Genomic DNA, 24,800 nt, shown 5'->3' with positions numbered 1-24,800 from the left:
GTGGGAATATTGGCTTCAAATTTGAAAGCCTGCATCTTCACATACAAGTCATAACCTTCTATTTCATGCCCCAACCTTGGCAGTAAGCCTCACTCATCATTTACCACTTTTGGCTGCTTCAATCTAAAACACTACACAAGATTCCTACCTGGCTTACTGAAAAACACAAGAGTTTATAGGCTGGGAATCTCCAGTTTTAGGAATTTAGCAAGAAACTCTTGGTATAACTTGTCTCACTGCACTTCCATATCTACAGACTTTAATTAAAGAACCTCAAAAGCTTTTGTGTCAGGAGGCACCTTAAAGACAATCTTGTTCCAACACTCCTGTCATAGTCCTAGTTTCTTAATGCCAAATATTCTTTCAGTGATAACTGAAGTGCTTTGTTGGTGCTGTGAATAGAAATACACAAATAAGTAGTTGCTTAAGTGCCACCATACACATTAAGCTGTGGCACAGTCTCGTGCAGAGACACAGAAGAAATTTTGCTAACAATTACACCTTCAAGTTTATGATTTAAACCACCACAAAGCAGATATTAATATCTGCTGTGGGTGTTCTTCCAACAGAATTGCAAAGGTGATATCAATCAAGATATAACTTTTCACGGGATTAAGACTTTGCATAAATATTAATCCTTTTACTCTGTCTAGAGCTGTCAAGAACTTCATAATATAGGCCACTTCCTATTTTACATTTTAAGAGCATGAACTGCTTATAGTGCGTTTTTATAATGAAATGTGCACTGCTAAGGTGATTTTTTTTCTTTTGCACAACACTTTAAAAATATTAGCTTCAGTTTCTGAGCTAATTATTAAAATCTGCTTTCTGTCAGAGAAAATGCTCAAAAGCACCTTCTGTTTTCATAGAAATAATGGTATTTTAAATAGGAACTATTCTTCTATTTTTTTTTCAAAAACTGAATGGTTGTGCTGCACAATAATTTATATTATGTGGTATGCATGAATTATTTTATTACCATTTCATTAGATCTCTATGCAGTTTTCTGAAGCAAATGCCATTCATAAGCAATGAATGTTTGAATCAAGTAATTGCTCAGAAAACCTCCAGTATTATCCTGAACTAGGGAAGAGGAGTGGTCTTTTTAGTACTGGCACGTCAGCAAAACAGCTCATCGCCCATTTACTGCCTCATTCCATTGTGTTTCACAACCATGCTCAATCTGTATAAAATGAAGAAAAGCAATCTCACTATGGGGGCCTTGACTACAAAAAGAAACCCACATCTTCTCTTCAGTGTCTGCAGCTCCTCATGTGCAATTTCCTGTACAGCACATGCTGTGCGGTTATGGATGCTAAATCTGAACCACAGTGCCTGTACAAATTTCAGGCCGCATGGCTCCTCAGGCTGCCTGAGAAAGTATCCTGGGAAAAATATGAGAAGGAATTAAAACAATTCTCAGGGACACTAAACAGCCTTGCAGGTGTTGTTTTGCAGCCTCTTGTTTCCTCTTGCAGGAGAGAGTCAGGGGGGCAGAGTGCCCCTGACCAATGATGGTGATGTAGCACTTTGCTAACCAATAAGAGTTTCCTTTCTGTACTTTCCACGTATCTGTCTATAAGACAGGCCTGAAGTAATAAACTAAGGAATTCTCGTGTTGTGACTCCCTTGAGAGTCCAGTGTCGTTCTTTCTAGCCGTTCCCAATCAAAACGACATCTGGTGACCGCCCGACGTGAAGTTGAACCGACCCCTGAGGTCCGGTAACCCGACGTGAAGTGCAGCTGACCCCCGAAGTCAGAAAGCAACCGACGTGATCTGCTAATCCCCTGAGGGTAAGCAGCGAGCGGGAAAAAGCCAGCCCTTCCCCCTAGAGGGGTAAGTGGAATTCTCCCGGGCTTTCCTAGAGGAAGTTGGTTCTGGAAACCAACGGGATAGTGGAGCCCTGCCGGTGAGCGGGCTTGGAACGGCCATCTTGGCGAAGCAGAGCTCAAAATTCCCGGGTCTGAGCCGATAGCGTGTGCATAATTGCATTCACGGAGCCGCCAAGATAAAGTCCTCATAATGGGGAACTGTACTTCAGCTGATGAACAGCTTGCCTACCTTGCATGGCAGGATGCCCTGCCCCGCATGGGACTCAGTGTTTCTGAAGATGCCATGCGTGCTTTATTTCAGTGGGTGAAAGAGCAAGATTTTGATATAACTATGGACAATGCCTTTGATCTCGAACTTTGGCTGTCGATAGAGAACCATTTATAGTCAGAATTCATTAACGGAGATATCAGCGTGTGTAGCCTGGCAGCCACCTGGGGAGTGCTTTTTAAAGCGCTGAAACAGAGCCAGTCTGCGGACAGTAAAACCGGGATGAGAAACTTTGATGCCGAAAGTTCCTCCGTTGTACAAGATAAGGGACCGGGAGATGAAACCGTGGATGAGCTGCATAGTGCTCTTTTAACTCTGCCCGGACCCTCAGAGGACTTTGGCGGCGAGCGAGAGCAATCTGCGGCCCAGAGATCTCCCTCTCCAGAGAGGTTTAAGCGCTCGCCATCCGCGGAGCTCAGCGCGCGGGTTTTGCCAGCAGAGGGGCCTCTCTTCAGCCCCCGGCGCGCAGGGCCCCGCCGAGGAGTCCGAGCGCGGGTCCAGAATGCCACGGGCCACCGCCGCCGGGGGGGGGGGGGGGGGGCTGCCCAAGCAAACCCCCCGTGTACCAACGTGGCGGGGCGCACGGTTCCCCCCGGCAGAGAAGCGGCGGGGGGAAGGAGAGCAACAACCTCGCTCCCCCTGCGCCTGCCCGCCGCCACCGGCCGGCCACCGGCCGGCCGCGAGAACCCTGAAAAAGCCGAGCCCAAGCCCAGATCAGAAGCCGGGGCCAGGCCCATGGCAGGCATCGCCCCCCCCGCGCGTCCGAAGCACCGTCGAGAAAGCGCGGGGTGGGGGGCCGGCGGCCTCGCTCGCCCCGCGCGTGCGCGAGACGGCTCGCCCTCACGCTCCCCCCGCGCTCCAGCAGGGAGACGCGGGAAGGAGAGAGAGCGCTTGCCGTGCTGCGCTCCCGATCTGAGTTCTAGCAGCGGCCCCCCCGCACTCATAAAGGTGGCGGGGGGAAAGAAAGACAGCGGCAACTGAAGAAATGGCAATTATGATTTTAGATAAATGTGATTAAATGATTGTCATGGGGCTGTAAATCTGTGGGGAGACAAAGTTCTCTTGCTGCAGAGAACAGGAAATACCACCTGTGTTTCCAATTACACTTGTCTGCTTGGGCAAGGTGGGATTTTTCTCACCCTTCAAAGCTACTCCTTTAGGAGAAACAATGAAAGAAGTTATGACTGGGACACTAATCCTACCAAGCAGGTTTACACCAAATTTAAGGACTAACACCTAAAAAATATATATATATCTATTCCTTCATCTCATCATCAAATAGTTGTGGCAAGTTGATGTTGTCCAGATGTGAGGACCCCACACCCAGCCAGCCACTCTCTCTCCACAACACAACAGGCTGGTAAGATGAAAAAGCCCTTGAGTCAAGATAAAGACAGGGTGATTATTTTCCACTTATTATCACAGGCAAAACAGATCTAAGGATAAATTAGTTTAATGTATCACCAGTTAAAAATAAAGATGGATGATGAGGAAAAAAACTAAAAGAAAAAGGTTAAAATAACCTCCCCATCCCTTCTTTCCAGAGCAAACACCAATCCTTCATTCCCTATTTCTTTACCTCCTCCTCCCACAACCGAGTGGCACAGAGGGCATGAGGAATGGGGGGATGTGTTTAATCAAAATAGTGTCTTTCCTCTTGTTCCTTCCTCGTATTTCCCCTTTACTTCAGCAGGGGTCTTCCTCATGGGCCGCAGCCCTTCGGGATAAACCAGGAATGGGTCCCTCCAAAGGCTAACCTGATGTTTAATGTCTGACAGACAGGATTTCACCTGTCTTGAAGCTATGAGCTTGTCTCAAGCCATTTCATTCACTCGATCTCCTCCTAGAAACGGTACACAAGCTTATTAAGTTCAAGTTTAGTTCCTCAAATCTGCAAGACCTTGACAACATTGGATTGGAAGCAGAAATAATGGACTAATTGTTTTGGCACATACTTCCTGAAAGACACTTCTGCAAAGTAGCTCACCATCTTGAAAACCACCCAAAAACTCAGTAATCCAAACTGCCTTAAAATAAAGCTATGAAGCAGGCAAATTCAGGCAATTACTCTAAGTAGTCCATGTCAAGACAGGGCTTGTGATAACAACTTGAGATGAATTAGAGAAAGAAAAAACGTGATGTGACAAAAATCACATTCCTGTCCATCTTCATATTTCTCCAAGCAAGCTCTTACCTCTCCATGTAATTAAATTACCAGTGATGTTACAAGCTCGGGAGCCAAGGACTTCATTGGCAGGCGTCAATCACTTTCAAAGAGCCCTGTTCAAAGCTGAAAAAGACACCAATTGAACAATGACATGTCCTTGGTAGTGCTGGCAATGACAGAAGCTCTTTTCCAGTCTTTTAGAGACAAAGAAACCCTACATTTTCTCCACTTAGAAATAATCAACAACTTGAGTGTAGGTTGACTTTATCTCAATAGGTCACCTGATGCAATTCTATGGGTCTTGCTAAGGGGAGCCACCAAGTTTGCTGCTAACACTCTGCACCTCACGGCTACAATACAGACTTCATACCAAAATAAATTATTTTTCTCAAGATGAAGTACATTACTTCTAGAACCATTTGAAATGTGCATTTTACCAGCTTTTACCTGTTCAGTTTTACAGATGAAAGTCATTGAAAACCTTCTGGGATGTTTCTACACTGCATTTCTCACACTTTAACCATAGCAGTAAAAAATTTCCTTGAAAGAAACAAAGGTTGGCCAAAATAGAAATTCTGAATGATGCAGTAACATGAAGGTATGAAGTTCATTTTAATGCAACTTTGTATCTTCTCTTAAACACACTGAAAAGATATCATCCAAAGCATTTCCTTATGCAAAGAAAACACACAACTTCATTTTTCACACAATATAAGGCATTGCTAAAATTTCAGCAAACATTCAGAATCAAAATGCATCTGCAATGTAAAATGGTAGAAGGACACCAATGAGAAGACTCAGATCTCCATTCCATAAAGGAGGGGGGAATTCATCTTTAAATTCTTTAGCTTATCAGATGTAGAGACACTGACAGTCTACAGCTCAAAAGTCACCTCTGCTAGAATATTCACTCTTTTTTTGCCCTACAAAATCCTTATTAAGGAGCGAGACCTCATAACTTCAGCTACAGGAAAACAACTCTTCTCTGTAGGGGAGAAGGCACTACATTCTCAGCTTTTCTTATCTCCAAAGAAACTTACACCTCCCCACATAATTCTCCACATCCAAGGAGACCGACAAGCACAGAAATCTACAGATGTAAGGATTTCAAGGCTCAGGAGGCCCAGCAAGTAGGATAACTTCTCCTGCTCAAGCATTCACAGTGCCTGGGTAATGTGCTCTGGTCCTGAGGCACCAGCTGGCTCTGAAGGAAAGAGCTCTACCACTCAACACTGGGACTTGCTCAGTAGAAGGAAGAGGTTAAAACTCATGTAAAATGACATTTACCACAGTAATAAAAGGTGGTTTATTAAACAGGGGCTACACCACAATGCATTAACTTACTTATCCAAATAACTGGACAAGACAAAATCAATTTCTCCTATTCTTCTTGCCTTCAGGGTTTTTTTTAAGCAATTCTATTATAGAAGAATAAATATATAGTATATACTGTATAATATAGACTTCTAAGAAAACATGGAATACATTCCAGGACTTTTAGTGCTGGTCAACTGACAAGCTAAGAGGCCTGTCGTGCTAAATAACAGCAAACAAAATTGTTCCCTGTTTTTATCCCTGTCAGAAGACACAACTCTCACACCTACAAAGGCAGGATATTAAAAAGACACTGTTAATATACATGGATACTTGAGTGATTAATTATGGCATCTCAAATAATTAAAACTAATGATGCCACGTTACTGAATTTTTAACAGGCTAATCTGCTATAAAACAATTCTACTTGGAAAAACAAGCTTCTCTTTTCTTATCATTAGCAGGTAAGCATTGAAAAAGATACAGCTCCAAAGTTTACAGCACATAGAGAGATGTACACAGCCATGATTACTTCTTACAAACCTCAGCCATGAGTGTAACAAGGAAGTTTAAAACTTGGCATTTTCCACAGCAGCCATCATGCAAAGAAAACAGGAGCTTGTGCAGAGATGCATCACACAATTTCTGCAATCTCCTGTGTTTCCCATGAAGGATTACTGTCATGCCATGGAACGTAAAGCTCAGTGCCAGCTTCCTTCGTTATTCGCTGATTGCTTGTTGCAATTTAAGATGGTACCAAAAAATCAGCTGAACGTGTACCTTATGTTTTGGGGGTTCAGGATCTGTTGGTAACTTATTCCAAATCAAAACTTCCCTCACTCAATCCCCATTTCTCTTCTCTTAGCCCTGGCAGTATCAAGAGCCAGCATCAGAGCACAGCAAGTCCTTCAATCCTGAGAAAAACAAAAGGGAAGGGAACAAATCCCTCCCTCATCCTAACTCAAGGCATTCAGCATTTAGTCAGAGCTCACCACCACAGATGTAGCTAAGAAACAATAATCCAGCCCCACTCCTCCTCTCCTCATATCTGTCTGTCTAAAAGGAAAAGACACAAAAATTTCTTTCCTTCCAGTCAGCCACAGGTGGTGATTGAATCGATGGCAGCAGACATCAGCCATCAAATAAAAAAGGTTTATGTTGTTACATTACTAAATATTAGCAGGGTGACAAGCTAAAAGCCCTCTCTCTGTGCTTTTCTTCCAGGCAGCAGGTCAACAAAATGGGAATAAATGGAAATGTCCCTTTTTTCATTCATCATAAAAGAAACTACCTTGATATTATTTAAGAATGCTGCTCAACTACTATATCCACTGTTCCTGAAACTAATAACCTACAAAAATATTGGAAATAGTTCAGGATACATCATATTCGATAATTGCATGAAAAAGCAAACAAAATTATCTCCCAGTTTCTTCTCAGGTGGCAAAACCAACTAGTTAGGCAACTAATCAAAAAAACCATTTAGTCTCAATCAGAAACTTGGACACTTAAATATTACAACCTTCCTTATATATCCAGTTTCTACACATCTAGGGCTGCTCCTTTTGCATTTAAGCAAGAAAAAGCATGAAAAAAACCTAAAAATTTTCATTTCAAAAGCTAAACAAGCTCACCTTAAACTGGGAGAAGCTAGAAAACACAAAGGAAACAAATTGGTGGAGAAAACAATTAAATCAATTTTGCTCCATGACTGTAAACTACAAAGAACAAGTACTCACTGTTTTCTTACAGAAATGGCTTCAAGTCACAGGGACTACAGCAAATATTTACTAACTGCATCATCAGTGCGACTGCAATTGTACACACGGATGTCAACCCCTAAAATCTAAAACTGTACACAAGCTCTGTAATTGAAGCTGCATAAATAACCAAAACCACACTGACTGTAGTCACCAACAGCAGAAATTTTATCTGCCATTTAAACTGAGATTAGAAAGAGGCGAGATGCACTCAACACACCAAACCAAGAGACAGTCCAGCTGAACTAGATTTAAACTGCAAAGAAGTTGAAATCTGTCTGGCATTCTTACACTTGATACAGCCTTGGCAAACTCATTTCCACCAGTCCCTGACAAATCAGTGTTGTTTAAACCCAGGCTTTTGCCTTTCAGACTGGCTTCAAGAACTCACCGCATCATCCAGACAACGTGAAGCAAATCCACGTTAAGAGGAAATCTGTGTTAGGACCTACAGCTTGGCTGAGCATAGAAATGACTTGTTTCAACACTGGAAGGAATATAAGCAAGTAGAATATTTATAAAATGGTATTATCTTGAGAGTGAGCATGATTGCTCTAGAGACCAAACTGATTTCTTGACAGCCTTCAAGTAACTTCAAACTAACACCCTTCATGATTTTTCTTAACCTTTCCCACTCACCTCAAGTACAGCACTTTATTATAGTGAAAGATGTAGACTTCCATGTTGCACAAAGGAAAAAAACATCCATAATTTTTTTTTTTAAAATGCAAATGGGTACATGCAGGAAACAAAATCTAGAGAGAATTATTTGTCACCGAAAACAAATATTTTAAAATTGCACACATACTGCAAAGTTCATCAGTCTACTCTCTGAAAAGGAGGATGGTTTATGCAAGCAAAAACAAACACTAAACAGCACCAGGCTCCACTTGCCCAAATATTTCTTATCCTGCAATTTTACAGTCCAGCAAAACAATACCAGCAATTTAAGCTGCATTTGGCTCCTTCAGTTACCAAACATCTTCTGGATTCAGGAATGCAAGCATTACCAAGTAACAGACAACTACACAAGCTGCTCATGTAACACTAGAGAGAAAACAGCTGTAGTTTCAGTGTCATGAAAGTTAAACTACACCTTTTATATTAGTGAATTGGAATTATGACTAACTAAAGTTTCCAGATAGCTTTTTTCCTATTTTCATATGATCGTGGTCCAAAATAAGTTTTAATATTGAGTACAGTTGTATTCAATCATTCTTATTTTGCTGGTGTTGAAGGGAACACCCAAAAGGATTTCTTACAGAGTGGATATACTCCTCATGCCAAGCATGGTGTCTGGTCACACAGAGCTCTTTGGCAGGATAATTGTCTAATATGGTAAATTATTCATTTTTTTGCTTGATAGTTACTTCTAGAAAAGCTTTTAGTACTTTGTGCATTGGTGAAAGTCCTGGAGAATAAAATTAAGAAGTGCAAATGTACCAACATGGCTTTATCACAGCAAAGGACACCACTAAAAAAGGAAAAAAAATTACTTGGCTTCTTTACAACTCTGTCAACAGAGAAACTAATTAGTACTAATTAACTTCTATATAATAACAACTGCTTTACAGAATACATTCAAACAGACACTGTGCTGACCTGGATGGTATTTATCAGGGTGTCCCTGTAACAGCAACTAAAAGCTATTAACAAGATGTCAGCTTTTCTCTGTATTATATGGACACACACTAAAAGGAGACCTTGACCTCTGACTTAATGCTATGAACTGGACACAAGGTACAAAACCATGGTTGAGGGAGACCGAGGAAAAGAAAAATAGAAGTGGACTTGATTTAAAGGAGAATTTCTCAAATTAAGATTAAGAATCAAATCTTTGCTGAAGCAGGAAATGCTGAAGCCTCTTGCCCATCACTTTTCCAAGCACCTGGTAAAAGCCAAGCATTTGTTAAATCAGAACTCTGAACTTGTGTAATGAGCAGCAAACCTCAACCCCATTATGTTGCTCTTTCTCTGTTGATGCAAACCTCTGAAGCTGCAAAGCAGAAAAGTATTTTTGCTGCTGTAATATAAACTACACCTGAGCATAGATGAACACCTAAGCATCATAAGGAATATGATTCCTGGTTTGCCTGGCTCACTGTCCCAAAGAAACTGAGAAGGACAACAAGCTCATTAAGACACTGTGATGCCTGGCAGCTGGACCACACTGGGCAAATATTTCCAAATTTTTCAGCTCCTGACTTGCTGTCACTCTGGAGAAGTCGACACATCACAAGGGGCAGAGGCACCGCACCACAGTCGCATAAGCTTGCTAACCTTGCTGCTGCTCTACACAGCCACCCAACAGCAACTCAGACAGACTGCACTGCATTGGGTCACTGAGATGGACTATGAAAACACAGCTCACCTCATTTCTTTCCCTTCCTCCCTGATGCCTCTCCCAAAAGTAGGTCACCAGTGCCTAGACAGCAACTTCACACCAGGTCATAGGAGAAAATACAGCCTTGGATAGGAGGCAGGTTTGTGTACAACAGAAGAGAATAATGCTAAGTGAATGATTCCCAAAATGGGATTAGAGGACGACTTTTAGTGATCAGCATAGAAATGATTTGTTGCACACTACCAAGTCTCGCTCATTCTTAGGCAGCTCTTGTCATTTTACTCATGTTTGTGCTCATGTGAGCACTCAGATTTTGACATGTTATGACTTAAGGCTCGGCTAAAGCAGCTTAGCTCATGACATTGTCAGTATACAAATCCTCCTCTTCCACACACAGAAAACGAGGTGCCAAAGACAAGGATTTGTGATGTGCACTCAAGGACATACCTCAGTCCCACAAGAGGGAAAGCTGAATTGTGAGGAACAACAGGATGCCTGTAGCTCTAGGGAAATCTGCAATCCCAGTGATTCAGAAGATCACTGCCACCTGGACTAAGACATACTTGTTTTCTTGTACCCAAACACTGACTCGTTTTCTCTTCAGCACACAAGAGATTTATTCACATTTCCCAAAGTTCTTAGAGCACTTTGCTAGAGACCATGAACACCTGGCTTCATCTCCCTCTGTGCCTACCCCAGCTGGGACTTGCAGTCCTGGGAGAGAGAGCCAGCTGCCAGTTCCTGTTCAGCAAGATGGGGACTCCTGTGCCAAAAGATTTCAGCCTTGTACAGTATCTGTTTGCTTTGCATCTATTCTCTGTGACCATCTGCGGCTCACAGCCAAAGGAGGCAAAAAAATTGAATCTGAAAGTGAGGAGAAGGAGCAAGCAAAGCATTAGGCAGCTTTATGCACTTAGAGCCACCAGAAGGGGAGCTAATTGCCTGCTCTTTTCATCTGTTTCTTAAATATTTACTTTGGTTGGGTGTTGGAGTATCTACAAGAAAGACGATTATGCTCACTGCTGAGGGAGAAGAAAGGCAAGAAGGCCACACTTCCCAAATGCACAAAACACAAATTTAGTATGTGCAACAGGGATGTAAATCTCCCTTGATCTCATTTAATGTTTGAGTCCCATGTTTTGTACTACTTTGCAGTTCCTGTAAGTGGAAATTCAAAGATTTTCATCTCCTCACTGTAACACTAACCTCAGATCAATGTCCCTGAAAATTTCACAGAAATGCTGCTTTTAGGACTTTTGTATTCAATTAACATCTGTGGAAAAAAAAAGCCCCTAACTTTTTTATGAAGACTTGTGTTGGAGAAGCCACCTGTCATCTGCCAAGTCAAAGAGACTTTGTTAACAAGCTAAAACATCCCGTTGCACTCAAAAAAGAAGTGCAAATTTGAGACCTTGGTAATGACAGGAGCTGGCAGCTTCTCACCTCAAATCCTTGCCACCAAAAAAACCCCAAACCTAGAGAATTTTAATATTTCTGCTAATTCAGCCTTGGAGTTTGACAACTGATCTATGCCATTATCAACAAGTGACATTCTACTCTGTTGAATCACGAGTGGGAAAAGAAAAACTGCAGTAAGGGCTGAGGGTTTTTTAAACAGAGCCTGTAAGAGCAATGTTCATCAACCACCGATGAGCAAGCGCTGTCAGACAGCTTCTCTGAACAGGATTTAACAGTTTGACACTCAGAAGCTTCAGTTTGAATGCCATGTGTGGAGGCAACATCTGAATAGCAACAGTTTCAAACCTACACGGAACAGAGGAATAGAAATCTGCAGCACAGGGCAGAAGAGAGCAAATTGCAAGGAGGAGATGTCTCTGGATGTACTACCAAAGCACCAATCTTCATCTTTCAAGAGTGTCCCTCAGTAATAAATCTATCAGAGGAAAAGGCATAGATAAGTATTCATTTAGAACCAAAACACTGGGATTTTGCCCCTGTCACATTATAATAGCAACCAAGTTAAAGAGAAATCATACATATTTGTATCATTAAGCCTTAGCACATCTGTGAGACTAATGGAAAGATACCTAGGTTTAATAAAAAATGGCAGTTCTAACAGAAAAAACAGTACAGAACTGAATCAAAAGCTAATAATAAGAAATAAATAAATAATAAAATAAATAAAATAAGGGAAAGAACTAAACAAAGAATATATGAATAATACAGTCCTTGAAGTATATTTAAAATTTGCCTATTATTCCTATGAGAAACAGTACATTTTAGACCTGAGATCAAAACAGGACTAAGACCATGCCAAACCTTAGTCCAACCTTCCTTTTAACCATGAAAAAGCTCAGTTTAAGCATTCTAGAATTATTGCCTTTGTTGAAGAAAAATACCCAACAGCAGTAAGCAATTATGCAGATGCATTTGTACTGTAGAAGTTCAAGGTTTATTATGCTTTCAGATTAATAAAATAATGCCCCTGGATAGAGCCAGCCAATTCCTTTACAAGTTGGCATTTCACATTTAATCTAGTCCCGTCATTTAATCGTGATAGTCTTGTGTACTATACCAGGCCTGAAGAAGTGTAATGACCTGAAAGCAGGATTTTCATGCATGAGATAATTACAGTGTTACCAGCTAGCCCCACAGTGCAGACAAGAATAGATGAACCAATTGGGTTTTTTTTTTAATGTTTTCATTTTACGCAACTCTTTCATATTCCCAGGTAAATATAAGACATAATAGAGACTACCACGTTGATATGAATTTAGACCTTGGATACTTGCTATCTCTGAGGAGAGCCCATTCTGAATGGGATTGAAGTGTGGCAATGTGGTTTTAGGATCTGTACCCATCCTTTCCATGCAACACAGCGACCTCAGTGGGATAGCAAGGACACTCCCCATCGTAGTTATATGAGATAAAGGTTTAGAGTCTCTGCTTCCTTTTTCTTCCTGGCTCAGCCAAAACCGCTCAGCTGAGCTGTGCAAAGATGGGGCTGCAGGGAAAAGGTAGCAAAGCCAGCACAGCTCAGGTAAGGTAATAAAATAACAAGCAACCAAGAATACATATTTGCCATGAAAGACAAGTAAATATTTCACTTTGTGCTTTAGTCATGGGCAAGACAGAATATAGGTCCTGTCAGACATCCATCAGACAGAAGAGAAATACTAGGAACTGATTTTGTTTCTGTCATATAATTTATTTTCTGGGCAAAAAGATTTTTTTTTTTTTTTTTTTTATTTACTCAATATAGAACTCTTCCACTAAAGCAATTTCTTTTCCAAGTATCAATCTGAAAAAGCTTATCTACTGGTTTAGAAGTACAAAATTAACACTACCTTAATGTTTAACTTTTTCTGTCTTCTCCCCTTTAACTTAGGAGAATTAAAGCAGATAGAAATTCACCCTTATTGGATGTTGCCAAAACAAGTTCTGCAGCACAGCATCAATTTCGTAGCATGCACAGACATTATCACCCTTCTGTCTAAAACTTCAGCTGGAAAATGGTGCTAAACCAGCAACACAACTCGCATCCTTTTCAGGGAGGAACTGCAATGAATATTAAGCTTTACTGAGCATCAGTGCAGAACAAAATTGTAACCATGAAGGATTTTATACTCCTCATGGTCTACTTCAGACTTAGAAATCACCCATCACAAATCAGGATGATGTAATGTGGTTCTGCTAAAACACATCACATGAAGAAAATGAGCTGATTTCCCTTACTGACTCACCAGTCTCCATTTCTGTCACAGACAAACCAGAGAGGTCTGGGTTTGCTTTAATGTATCTGAATAATTCTAAATTGATTTACCAGTATTCATTAAGGCTATCCTTTTAGAAAGACTAAAAAGTCTTATTAATGCATATTCTCTTTCTGAGAGCCACTGTCAACCACGAGACAAATCCTTCCAAGCACCATAGGTTGACCATATTCCATCACACAGCCGATAACATGAAATCTGGCATGCCACAAAAAGGTTTCATACTCAAACCCTGTAGTTAAATACCTCATTTGGGCCCCCAAATCTGGCACCTCCATCAAGGGAAGAACCAACCCAGTAACTGCTGAATGAGCTGTGAACAAGCCTCTAACCTGGTGGCCCTGCTTGGAGTCTGCCATTTCCAACAAGCCCCAAGCAGCTTACAGAGAAGTAAAACAGGGCTGTAGGGACTATTTAAGTGTTTGAAAAACTATAAGAACATAAAATTTAAAGTATCTTGGTTGTCTACCCCTATCTCTTACACATATGAACAGTATACATGGAAATGCTCCTTGACACAGAAATAACACTGTAACATCAGTAACAGTAGCTGACCACAGCAACATTTTTATGTTACATTGTATTAACTTTGGAACTGAGCAATGAAAAAACAAAAATAAAGCTCTCCTTCCAAGCACTTACCTGAAAATGGTGAAGTTGGCATCCAGCAGAGAAGTTCTACAGTAACACTGTGGATTTACTGCCATTAAGTACACTCAAAATCACAACACGAATAAGGCAAGGAAATAGAGGACACCCTTTTAGTAAAGCACGAGGGTCAAACCTCAGCGATTCTGAATTTTATGGGACAAACTCACTACTTTTTGTCCTCTTATTTTTTTACAGCTGCAGGCCAGCAGAGGCTGTAAAAGATGGCTTGAATTGGCATAAAGCAGGATGTTCCCAAAAAGCCAAGCAGGCTGTTTGAAAACAGGCACTCTGAAATGACAAAATATCTACAATTACCTTTCACACAGATTCACATTTCCACTTAAACAAAACAAATATTTCTAACAAAGAATTAACCATTCTTGCTTGTCTCACATTTATTAGCACTAATTTAGCCCAGTTGTCACAAAAGCTGCAACAGACAAAGCCATATGGAAAAACTGAAGGATACTAATCTATCATAGAAGCCAAATATGCTGGCAATATTCACTGAGCTTTATACTAAAAGCTTGATCTAATCATAATAAAACACAAGTCATGTCAACTATTAGCAGCTTCCCTAAGCCCTTAAAGGAACATAATTCAATAAAATCAGTGTAATAAAAGTATTAACATTGAAAGTCTTCTGGTTGATGCCATAGGATCCATCCACACATACACATATGGTGCTAATGTTTGAAACTTTCCATTTTGAAGTCATTAATGCTATTTAATACAAGATTACTATTCGTTTTGGGTATGGAAGTTACTTAAACACTATTTGATGCTTCTTCTCAACCTACACTTTCTACTTTCAAGCAACTCTCCTCATCTCTCCTTCTAACATGATTTCTTTTTATTCAGATGAATAAACATCAGCAAATGCTTATATCCACTGTGTATAATTTGTTTTTGTACAATGGAAATCATTCTACAAATAATAAAATAATACAATAAATGGAGATGGCCTTTCTGACACCTCTTTGGCTGATGCTGCTACTTGAACCCTGGCAGGGTCAAGGACCACCACAGACTTCACCCTGGAAGGCTGCCAGCAACAACAAGTGTTCATTTCCAGGCAAAGATTGCTTTGCTAAGGCAGTTTCAGGGAGAAAGTGCCAGCAATTCACATATTTAGGCCCCCTTTCAAAACTAACAAACAGGAAAACTCAAACAAAATACACACCCACTTTTCTCTGCCTAATTCTAATCACCAGAAGGAATAGTAACAAAAACAAAATTCCAAAGGTAGAAAAATAACATTGTACTGCTGTGTAAGAGCCCTCTGTGCTACAAAAATAATACACATTTAGCAATGCGGCAAGCAAATCTTTTACTTTCTAGTGGCCTGTATTTGTTGTTCAAACATCCAATAATAAAAGGTGAGGCAGTTTTCCATTTCATATCTGTAATATTTTAAGTAGATATCTTCAATAAAGCAGCGCCCAGAGCTCAAATAACAACCTGAAACAGCACGATTTTAACAAAACGCTTTTGTAAAGCCATGGGGCTGCTGCTTTTTTAAACAAATTTCATTTCGCAGCAATAATTTCAATAGCTACTTTAAACCCACCCCACTCCCTCAAGGCAATGGTGGGGTCTGATCAAACTAAAATCATGGACTTGTTTTCTTCTGTGAGAGAAAAAAAGTTTCAGTAATACCTATTTCTTTTATTAGCACCCTGCTGGTTGGTTTATTAAGTATATAAGATAAGCGGAACAATCATCATCCCTCACACATCAGGTCAACAAGGAGTGTTAACCCTCACCTGCCTGAAAGTGCTCAGCAGGGTCTTTGCTCCAGCCTCACAGGCTGACAAATATACATATACACAAATATAAAGTGTGTATAGATACAAGTATTTATGTAAAAGTTCATAACTAAATATATAAAACCACCAGCAGAAGGAAAGGAATGACCTCGCACCTCACGCAACGCCACAGCCAAAAGCAAGGCAGCCGCAAGGGAAGGCGGCACGGACCGGCCTTAAACAGCCCCTCAGAGCGCTACTCTATTGAAAAAATAAATTTTTACTTTCCTGAGACAGAGAAGGGAGACAGCTCTTCCCGGCCATACGGAGTTCATAGCCAAGAAAACACCACTAACCTCCCGGGAGAACACCAGTCCCTCTCCACAGCCCTGAGGGGCCGGCTCTCAGACACTCCCTCACAGCCCAGCAGCCCTGAGGAAAGGAACTACAAAGGCTCAAAAAAAAGGTCAAAACACCTTACCCCACAACTTTCACCCTCAGAAACTTTACAAAGGGCAGGAAATCCCAAAGCGGGGGGCCCCCGTGCCCCCAGAAACCTTAAAAAAGGGCGGGAACACCGCCCCCTCACGGCCTCCCGCCCTCAGAAGTTTTAAAAAGGGCGGGAAGCCGTGAGGGGCCGCGTTCCCGCCCTCGCTCTCGCCTCAGGATCGGCGAACAGGTGGGGATGTGCCGGCGAAGCCTTGCAGGTGTCTTGTCTGCTCGCCCAATTGTGTTTGGCAAGTTCGTTTTTAGCGATCGCTTTCTGTGTGGTTTTTTTTCTGTCGGTTTTTGCTTTTTTGTTGGGTTTTTTGTTGTTGTTCTTGTTGGGGTTTTTTTCTTACTGTTCTTTTGGGTTTTGGTTTTTTTGCCCCAAAAGCCCCCTCAGAGCCTTGCGGGCAGCCTCAAGGGAGAACGGGGTCCGTCTCCTGACAGGGCTGTCAAGGTGAACCAGCCCTTCCATGGGGTGCCTCCCTCAGCCCCCAAACCACAACAAAACACCCTCAGAATGTCCCATTAAACACACAGAACAGGCTTTTCAGTGTTCATAGAGCATTTAACGAGAATCTTTTCTGATGTTCCTCAAATGCAAGAAGCGTTCCTCCAGCGGTAGAAGGCAGATCAGCATGAAAAGTGGTTTAAAAACAGGCTGGAATCACTCGGTTCTCAGTCTAAATAAGTTTGGGGGAAATATACAGGGACTGACAACGAAGGCTTGCACTGCCTATGCAAAGTCAAAAATTGTGGACGCGTTTCTTTGTTGTAGATAATTGCTGAAACGGAGCAAAGAAATATCACAGCAGCACTGGCATGAAACTTGCAACAGAAAAGGATTGATTTCTACAATGTGTGCAGGTGTGTATTCTGAGGGGTTTATTAATAAAGTGAGTTATATTTATAAAGCCTGAGTTTTATTGATAAAATCTGAAGAAACAGGGAAAAGCAGAAACTGACAATTCACTTTAACATAACATCTCCAACACTGAATGCTATTTTATGCAGTGTTTGCTTTCCAAAGTCATTTAATCAATACATTTTTAAATATGTCATTGTCGTGGTTTTAAACCAGTAACTAAAAAAACTACTTATTTCTTGTTGTGAGATATGGATTAGAACAAGAGCAAAACAGGTTTAAGACTTAAAAGGAATAAAGACAGTTTATTAACAAACTACAAGAATAAGAACACTAGAATAAACTTTCAGAAAACCCCCTTATCTTCCACATCTTAACTATTTCTCTGTACACATGACAACATAGAGACAAAAACTCTAGGACTTTGGTGGTTAAAAACAGTCTTAATTCTTGCTACAGTCTTTCATCAGTCTTTGTAGAGAAACAGAAGTCTCTTCCTGTTAGCTTACGGAGTTTCTCACGAGAAAACTATTTTTCATCATAGTTTTCTATTTCTCTAATGCCAGCTGCTCGGAAATTTGTCATTAGATCTTCTCCTCCCATTTCACATCTCTCTGAGGTGTGTATGGGTCACTGAGTTTGGAGATTTTATTTTTAAGGGTAAGTGACTCAAAGGCAGAAGTCTTCTTCATCTGTCTCTGTGAGCCTTCCTGGAAAACAGTTTTCTCTCTGCTCTTCAAAGCTTTAAAATCTTCACTCAACTCAATTCCAGCAACTCACAGTATCACAAGTATTCTCTCTCTTTTGCTCAAAACTTACACTTTGAATACCTTGCTCCTCTCAACACTCTTATCATGAATTAAAGGAGTCTTTTTATACTATTATTGTCCATCTCCATAGCTTTAACAGAAAGATATTTCAGCTGTAAAGCATCTCCTTATTCTCTCTTTCTTATTTAAACTTAACTCTTTTCTTCACTGCTTTTTGGTGGTTCTATGATGTCTTCTCTATGTTGATTGTCTCTCTCTTTCTCTGTCTTTCTGAGAAAAGGAGTAATCTGTATGTTTATCCAGGTAGTAAAAGAATTAAAAGCTTTAAGAAAACTGCAAGAGTTCATGGTGTTAAGTTTCAGTCTAGCAACAAAAACTGAAAACCAAGCTCAGCTGACCAGCGCTGCTTCTCTTCCCCCTTCCCCCCCACTCCCTCAACCGTGGCCTGGTCGGCCTGGAGAGATGGGGGGGAAGAGGCCGAGACAGAGTCCTGCTACCTTGTCAGAAGCCGGAAACTAAAGAGTGCAAGAGAATTCTGTCTGTACTTCTTAAGGGGGTGTTTACAAGTTGAATTCACTTTTTAATGGTCAGATCTGCTGTCAATTCTTGGAAATGACTGATAATTGGTCAGGAGGAAAAACTCCCATCAGCCACCAGCAGCTTCAGCTTCCTCTCCCTCCCAGCTGTCTTAAAGGTAAAGCGACCCCATGACATTCCACCCTTTCAACTTGTAAACACCTACTCAAAAATTATCAATTATATTCAATATACAACTTAAAAAACTAATAAATTCACAGAAAAGAAGAAACAAATATTTACTACTATCCACCCCTAGATTTTACTATCAATGCTATATAAACTTAAGACAATCATGCTTTGCTCTTACTTAATCCTTTATCTCACAGTAACACTATTAATGTACTAGTCTAGATTTGCTAATTTTCATTTTCCCGGCCAATGCACCAATTAAATGTCGTGGTTTTAAACCAGTAACTAAAAAAACTACTTATTTCTTGTTGTGAGATATGGATTAGAACAAGAGCAAAACAGGTTTAAGACTTAAAAGGAATAAAGACAGTTTATTAACAAACTACAAGAATAAGAACACTAGAATCAACTTTCAGAAAACGCTCTTATCTTTTACACCTTAACTATTTCTCTGTACACATGACAATATAGAGACAAATAACTCTAGGACTTTGGTCCTAAACAGGACCAAATTCCAGAAAAACCCCACCAAATTTCCACAAATTCCAAAAAAATACATGAAAAATCCCTCAAGATCCCTAAATTGCCTCAATATCCCACAAAATTCCAAAAAAATCACACAAAACCTTCCCACAAAATCTAAAAAAAATTCCTCAAAATTCTTCAAGTCTGTTCAGAATCCCACAGAATTCCAGAAAAATCCCCACAAAATTCCAGAGAAGTCCCACAAAATTCCCTAAATCATTTCAAAACCCTACCAATTCACAGGAATGTCCCACAAAATCTCCACCGATTCCCAGAACATCCCACAAAAATCCCACCAAAATCCCAAAAAAATCCCTAAATCTTCTGAAAACTCGACCAAATTCCAGAAACGCCCCATCAAATCACCACAGTTTCCCACAAACTTCAAGAGAAACTCCACAAAAATCCCTAAATCTTTTCAAAATACCACAAAATTCTTGAAAAGTCCCACCAAATTCCTGAAATATCCCACAAAATGACCTAAATCATTCCAAAACTCTACCAAATTCCACAAAAACCCCACAGAATCTCCACAAATTCCAAAAAAATACATGAAAAATTCGTGATAATTTTTCAATTCTCTGCAGAATCCCACAAAATTCCAGAAAAGTCCCTCAAAGTTCCACAAACATCCCACAAAATGTCCTCAATATCCAAAAAAATTCCAGAGAAATCCCACCAAATTCCCTAAATCTTCTCAAAACACAACCAAATTCCACAAAAATCCCACCAAATTTCCACAAATTCCCACAAAATACATGAAAAATCCCTCAAGATCCCTAAATCCCTCAATATCCCACAAAATTCCACAAAAATCACACAAAACCTCCAAAAGTTTCCACAAAATCTAAAACAAATTGCTTAAAATTCTTCAAGTCTCCTCAAAACCACACAAAGTCCTTGAAAAGGCCCACCAAATTCCAGAAATATCCCACAAAATGACATAAATCGTTCCAAAACTCTACCAAATTCCACAAAAACCCCACCAAATTTCCACAAATTACCACAAAATACAAGAAAAATTCCTCAAGATTCCTAAATCCCCTCAATATCCCACAAAATTCCACAAAAAACACACAAAACCTCCACAAGTTTCCAGAAAATCTAAAAAAAATTCCTCAAAATTCTTCAAGTCTGTTCAGAATCCCACAGAATTCAAGAAAAATCCCCACAAAATTCCAGAGAAGTCCCACAAAATTCCCTAAATCATTTCAAAACCCTACCAATTCACAGGAATGTCCCACAAAATATCCACCGATTCCCAGAAAATCCAACAAAAATCCTGCAAAAATCCCACAAAAATCCCTAAATCTTCTGAAAACTCGACCAAATTCCAGAAACGCCCCATCAAATCACCACAGTTTCCCACAAAATTCAAGAAAAACATCACAAAATTCCCTAAATCTTTTCAAAATACTAAAAAATTCTTGAAAAGCCCCACCAAATTCCAGAAATATCCCACAAAATGACCTAAATCATTCCAAAACTCTACCAAATTGAAGAAAAATCCCACAAAATCTACACAAATTCCAAAAAAATACATGAAAAATTCGTGATAATTTGTCAGTTCTCTGCAGAATCCCACAAAATTCTTGAAAAGTCCCTCAAAGTTCCACAAACATCCCACAAAATGTCCTCAATATCCAACAAAATTCCAGAGAAATGCCACCAAATTCCCTCAATCTTCTCAAAACACGACCAAATTCTAGAAAAAAATCCCACCAAATCTCCACAAATTCATACAAAATACATGAAAAATCCCTCAAGATCCCTAAATCCCTCAATATCCCACAAAATTCCACAAAAATCACACAAAACCTCCAAAAGTTTCCACAAAATCTAAAACAAATTCCTTAAAATTCTTCAAGTCTGTTCAGAATCCCACACAAAGTCCTTGAAAAGGCCCACCAAATTCCAGAAAAATCCCGCAGAATTCCCTAAATCTTTTCAAAATACCACGAAATTCTTGAAAAGCCCCACCAAATTCCAGAAATATCCCACAAAATGACATAAATCATTCCAAAACTCTACCAAACTCCACAAAAATCCCACCAAATCTCCACAAATTCCAACAAAATACATGTAAAATCCCTCAAGATCCCTAAATCGCCTCAATATCCCACAAAATACCATAAAAATCACAATAAACCTCCACAAATTCCCACAAAATCTAAAACAAATTCCTCATAATTCTTCAAGTCTGTTCAGAATCCCACAGAATTCCAGAAAAATCCCCACAAAATTCCAGAGAAGTCCCAAAAAACTCCCTAAATCATTTCAAAACCCTACCAATTCACAGGAATGTCCCAGAAAATCTCCATCGAATCCCAGAAAATCCCGCAAAAATACCACAAAATCCCACAAAAATCCCTAAATCTTCTGAAAACTCGACCAAATTCCAGAAACGCCCCATCAAATCACCACAGTTTCCCACAAACTTCAAGAAAAACACCACAAAAATCCCTAAATCTTTTCAAAATACCACAAAATTCTTGAAAAGCCTCACCAAATTCCAGAAATATCCCACAAAATTACCTACATCATTCCAAAACTCTACCAAATTCCACAAAAATCCCACAAAATCTCCACAAATTCCCACAGAATACATGAAAAATCCCTGATAATTTTTCAATTCTCTGCAGAATCCCACAGAATTCCAGAAAAGTCCCTCAAAGTTCCACAAACATCCCACAAAATGTCCTCAATATCCAACAAAATCCCAGAGAAATGCCACCAAATTCCCTAAATCTTCTCAAAACACAACCAAATTCTAGAAAAATATCCCACCAAATCTCCACAAATTCCCACAAAATACATGAAAAATCCCTCAAGATCCCTAAATCCCTCAATATCCACCAAAATTCCACAAAAATCACACAAAACCTCCAAAAGTTTCCACAAAATCCAAAACAAAATCCTCAAAATTCTTCAAGTCTGTTCAGAATCCCACAGAATTCCAGAAAAATCCCCACAAAATTCCAGAGAAGTCCCACAAAATTCCCTAAATCATTTCAAAACCCTACCAATTCACAGGAATGTCCCACAAAATCTCCACCGATTCCCAGAACATCCCACCAAAATCCCACCAAAATCCCTAAATCTTCTGAAAACTCGACCAAATTCCAGAAACGCCCCATAGAATCACCACAGTTTCCCACAAACTTCAAGAAAAACACCAAAAATTCTCTAAATCTTTTCAAAATACCACAAAATTCTTGAAAAGCCCCACCAAATTCCAGAAATATCCCACAAAATGACCTAAATCATTCCAAAACTCTACCAAATGCCACAAAAACCCCACAGAATCTCCACAAATTCCCAAAAAATACATGAAAAATTTGTGATAATTTGTCAATTCTCTGCAGAATCCCACAAAATTCTTGAAAAGTCCCTCAAAGTTCCACAAACATCCCACAAAATCTCCTCAATATCCAACAAAACTCCAGAAAAATCCGACAAAATTCCCTTAATCTTCTCAAAACAGGACAAAATTCTAGAAAAAAATCCCACCAAATCTCCACAAATTCCCACAAAATACATGTAAAAGCCCTCAAGATCCCTAAATCGCCTCAATATCCCACAAAATCCCACAAAAATCACACAAAACCTCCACAAGTTTCCACAAAATCTAAGAAAACTTCCTCAAAATTCTTCAGGTCTCCTCAAAACCACACAAAGTCCTTGAAAAGGCCCACCAAATTCCAGAAACATCCCACAAAATGACCTAAATCATTCCAAAACTCTACCAAATTCCAGAAAAATCCCACCAAATCTCCACAAATTCCCACAAAATACATGAAAAATCCCTCAAGATTCCTAAATCTCCTCAATATCCCACAAAATTCCACAAAAATCAGACAAAACCTCCAAAAGTTTCCACAAAATCTAAGAAAACTTCCTCAAAATTCTTCAGGTCTCCTCAAAACCACACAAAGTCCTTGAAAAGGCCCACCAAATTCCAGAAACATCCCACAAAATGACCTAAAGCTTCTCAAAACTCTACCAAATTCCAGAAAAATCCCACCAAATCTCCACAAATTCCCAAAAAATACATGAGAAATTCGTGAAAATTTGTCAATTCTCTGCAGAATCCCACAAAATTCCAGAAAAGCCCCTCAAAGTTCCACAAACATCCCACAAAATGTCCTCAATATCCAACAAAATTCCAGAGAAATCCCACCAAATTCCCTAAATCTTCTCAAAACACAACCAAATTCTAGAAAAATATCCCACCAAATCTCCACAAATTCCCACAAAATACATGAAAAATCCCTCAAGATCCCTAAATCCCTCAATATCCCACAAAATTCCACAAAAATCACACAAAACCTCCAAAAGTTTCCACAAAATCTAAAACAAATTCCTCAAAATTCTTCAAGTCTGTTCAGAATCCCACACAATTCCAGAAACATCCCCACAAAATTCCAGAGAAGTCCCACAAAATTCCCTAAATCATTTCAAAACCCTACCAATTCACAGGAATGTCCCACAAAATCTCCACCGATTCCGAGAAAATCCCACAAAAATCCCACCAAAATCCCACAAAAATCCCTAAATCTTCTGAAAACTCGACCAAATTCCAGAAACGCCCCATAGAATCACCACAGTTTCCCACAAACTTCAAGAAAAACACCACAAAATTCCCTAAATCTTTTCAAAATACCACAAAATTCTTGAAAAGCCCCACCAAATTCCAGAAATATCCCACAAAATGTCCTCAATCATTCCAAAACTCTACCAAATGCCACAAAAAACCCCACAGAATCTCCACAAATTCCCAAAAAATACATGAAAAATTCGTGATAATTTGTCAGTTCTCTGCAGAATCCCACAAAATTCTTGAAAAGTCCCTCAAAGTTCCACAAACATCCCACAAAATGTCCTCAATATCCAACAAAATTCCAGAGAAATCCCACTAAATTCCCTAAATCTTCTCAAAACACAACCAAATTCTAGAAAAATATCCCACCAAATCTCCACAAATTCCCACAAAATACATGAAAAATCCCTCAAGATCCCTAAATCCCTCAATATCCCACAAAATTCCACAAAAATCACACAAAACCTCCAAAAGTTTCCACAAAATCTAAGAAAAATTCCTCAAAATTCTTCAAGTCTGTTCAGAATCCCACACAATTCCAGAAAAATCCCCACAAAATTCCAGAGAAGTCCCACAAAATTCCCTAAATCATTTCAAAACCCTATAATTCACAGGAATGTCCCACAAAATCTCCATCGAATCCCAGAAAATCCCAGAAAAATCCCACCAAAATCCCACCAAAATCCCTAAATCTTCTGAAAACTCGACCAAATTCCAGAAACGCCCCATAGAATCACCACAGTTTCCCACAAACTTCAAGAGAAACACCACAAAATTCTCTAAATCTTTTCAAAATACCACAAAATTCTTGTAAAGCCCCACCAAATTCCAGAAATATCCCACAAAATTACCTACATCATTCCAAAACTCTACCAAATTCCACAAAAACCCCACAGAATCTCCACAAATTCCCAAAAAATACATGAAAAATCCCTGATAATCCGACAATTCTCTGCGGAATCCCACAGAATTCTTGAAAAGTCCCTCAAAGTTCCACAAACATCCCACAAAATGTCCTCAGTATCCA

The 24,800-nt window shown here is 39.8% G+C and overlaps 1 protein-coding gene across 3 annotated transcripts in view; it reads right to left on the bottom strand.

Moving 5' to 3' along the window:
• Positions 1 to 24,800, bottom strand: part of LOC147653239 (uncharacterized) — a 628,925-nt gene that overhangs the window by 17,063 nt on the left and 587,062 nt on the right. For all 3 annotated transcript variants that reach the window (XM_086890275.1, XM_086890277.1, XM_086890278.1), the window contains one exon: positions 4,296 to 4,391. The gene's annotated coding sequence lies outside the window, so the exon portion shown is untranslated. The remainder of the gene's footprint in view (positions 1 to 4,295; positions 4,392 to 24,800) is intronic.

Source organism: Cyanistes caeruleus, chromosome 5, assembly GCF_971803275.1.
Source record: "Cyanistes caeruleus chromosome 5, bCyaCae1.hap1.1, whole genome shotgun sequence".
Lineage (NCBI taxonomy): Eukaryota > Metazoa > Chordata > Aves > Passeriformes > Paridae > Cyanistes > Cyanistes caeruleus.
This window is presented reverse-complemented; position numbering and strand designations above follow the sequence as displayed.